At 37.6% G+C, this 3,064-nt stretch overlaps 1 non-coding gene across 1 annotated transcript; it reads left to right on the forward strand.

The window, feature by feature from the left end:
• The first annotated feature begins 1,044 nt into the window (after nucleotides 1–1,044).
• On the forward strand, nucleotides 1,045–1,151 carry LOC145110281 (small nucleolar RNA R71). Its single transcript, XR_013709666.1, has one exon. It is a non-coding gene; the product is annotated as a small nucleolar RNA R71 (small nucleolar RNA).
• Nucleotides 1,152–3,064: the final 1,913 nt, after the last annotated feature.

Raw genomic sequence — 3,064 nt, forward strand, 5'->3', positions numbered from 1 at the left:
GAGTCTTCTCACTATACTGTACCTGGAAGGGTACCTATGTGTGACCGGAAGGTCTTGTATGCTATGAGATGTATGTTCTATATGCGGTTATGTGATATGTATGTGCTATGTATGTTATGTATGGTATGGACCGGAAGGTCAAGATGATATGGACCGAAAGGTCAAGATGACATGGACCGGAAGGTCAAGAGGTTACGGACCGGAAGGTCGATACGGGTAGGACCAGAAGGTCTACCAGGATTCGGGACGGAAGTCCCCTGAGACACATGGATCGGAAGATCCTACAGAGTTATGGCCTGGAAAGGCGTATGTGTTGTATGTGGTATTTGGGGAACTCACTAAGCATTTATGCTTACAGTTGTTGTGTTATGTGTTTCAGGTACTAGCGAGGATCGCGGGAAGGCGCCGACATGATCCGTATACACTCATAGAGATTATGTTTTGAGATTCTGGGTTTAGTTTTTTATTATGACAGTGGATACAGTTTGCTTGATATTGTTTTGATGAATAAAAGTATGTTTTAAAAATGAAAAATTGTTTTGGAAATTTACGTTGTTACAGTATAAGCCTCGGTCAGTCTGCCTATATTTTTCTTTTTTCTGCTTCTTATATTCTTCATATGGTAACCACTCCTTCTTTGGTTTCCTCCAATTTTCGTCATACTTATCTCCACTTGAGTAGCAAACTTGTACTTTTCTAATTCCATTATGATCCAAATAGAAGTCTTTGGTCAAGTGTGGACCATTGCACCTTTCACATCCAACTTTGATAGCATGAATTGACTGGTCCATCTTTGTCATTCTCCAGTCCATTGTATTTAGCATGGAAAGTACAGCAGCCATGTCTTCAGAATTGCCTCCCCCAGTTCCTTTAGCTCCATCATGTCTTGGATTGTGGTACTCACGAGAATGCTTTGAGAATTATTCAATTAACTCCTTAATCTCAGCCGGATTTTTCTTAGTAAGTGGTCCTTGAGAATCAAGGAGTTGCCTCGTCATGACATTCACCCCGTAAAAAAACATAGACACTTCTTGTTGTATGTTAAGGTCATTTTGAGGACAGTTTCTTAGTAATCCCTTATAGCGTTCCCATGCCTCATAAAGCAACTCCCATGGTTGTTGCTCAAAATTGGCTATTGCCTTCTTGAGTTTAGCTATATTTGATGGTGGGCAAAATTGTTCTAGGAATTGCTCACGCATCTGTGCCCAAGTAGTAATTGAACCGGGTGGAAGTGCTTTCAACCAATCTTTTGCAGCTCCCTTAAAAGTAAGGGGAAGCATCCTTAACAAAACTGTCTCTCTAGGAACATTTGTGACATTGAAATAGTCTGCAATTTCATTGACCTCATCTAGGTGCTTATATGCATCCTCATGATCCTTCCCATAAAATAGTACGTCCTTAAGTGAAGTAAGAATGTGTCCTTTCAACTCGAATGTTGCAGCGGTGGGAATTGCGGGTTATACTAAACCATGACCATCATCGTCTCTAATTCACTTCTTGTATGCTCCCATGGAAATATCAGCTATGTTTGCCATCTCGTTGTTAAGCTCGTCCTCAAAATCGCTTTCTTCAAACTCGGGCTCAGTCTCGTATTCTGTATATTTAGGATTTTTCTCTAAGCTTTCAATCTTATTTCCGTCTTTCGAAGAATTGCTAGATTCTCCCACGTTCTTCCCTTTCTTCTTTCCAAAAACTGATTTAAGGTCCTTGAAAGGTGACTTTTTTGGTGGATGGTTTTCTCCTACGTTCTTATCCGTCTTCTTGTGAAGGGCTGACTCTGGATCTTCAAGTGGTGATACCAAAGGTGTATTGGAACCTTTGGTCATGAACTACTGTAACAAAAAAAAACGTAAAACTGAACAAAAACTAAATAAAAGTCACCTACTGACTGGCCACCACGACGTGGTAAAGAGTACCACCTCATGTTGTCACAGAAAATCTAAATAGAGAAGAAAAACGAAGAAAAACGATTGGGCTCATGTCGTGAGCTTAAGGCTCCGTCGTGAGTTTAGTACCAAAACAAAAAACTAAGCTGGAAATTAACTTTTTGCTGGTTTTACCCCACAAAAAGGATCGATTAACCTAAAGCAAATAAATCAACAATCAAATAAGCCGTTCCCCGGCAACAGCGCCAAAAACTTGATGCGTGCAAATAGCAACACCTAATTTGACCTACTAGTCTACTAGCTATTCGACCCAGGGCAGTGTACCCTTTCACAAATAGTATAGCACAAAAGTCGGGTATCGAACTCAGGGAACGGTTTTAATTAATTAACCTACTTACTATTAAATTAACCTAAAATTCTAGCAAAAGTAAAATGGCTTTTATCTAATTTTGCAAGTTTAGACGGACTTAAATTCTTATCAACTAATTCAATCAAATATTAAAACACTTATGTTAGTTCGCATCCACTTTCCCTCAATGGTTTAGCTATTAATTATGGATAATTCTTGTTGGTTACCAATTTATATGTTATTAGCAATTCAAGTCCAAATTTACTATTGTTGAATTAATTCATGTAGATCTATGCATAATCACACATAATTTAACACATAATTAATTACTAGATAGGATTGGAGCTATGTAAGATTGGGTTAACAAACACAATTATGGTCGTAATATGAGTTCTCCAGCACATCCAAATTCAATACTTTAATTACTTATCTAAGGTTGGTTCGATCTTAGCTCTAATAATCTAATGTTCACTAAATTACTAGGTAATCAAATTCATGCAGATTAATGGTCACTAAGCTACATAGAATATGAATTAAAGCAATCTAGTATCAAATTAAGCATGCTAGGTATAAACAATCAAACACAAGCCATTAACCAACTTGGAAAATCTATATTAACATAACCAAACCATGAGTTCCAGCTTCATCTAGCTAACAGAAGCAGCTAGATTCAGCTACTCATCGCTAAAACAAAACACACAATTTCAACTAATAAAGACATAATGAATTGTACCAAATCAAAAGTAAAGTAATGATCTTCCTATCCTTCTTCCAATACCAATACTTGATTTCTCCCTTAATTTTCCTCTGAAATTAATCTTCTGGAACT

Source organism: Lactuca virosa, chromosome 4 (assembly GCF_052849685.1).
Source record: "Lactuca virosa cultivar CGN04683 chromosome 4, Lactuca_virosa_CGN04683_v6, whole genome shotgun sequence".
NCBI classification, from domain to species: domain Eukaryota; kingdom Viridiplantae; phylum Streptophyta; class Magnoliopsida; order Asterales; family Asteraceae; genus Lactuca; species Lactuca virosa.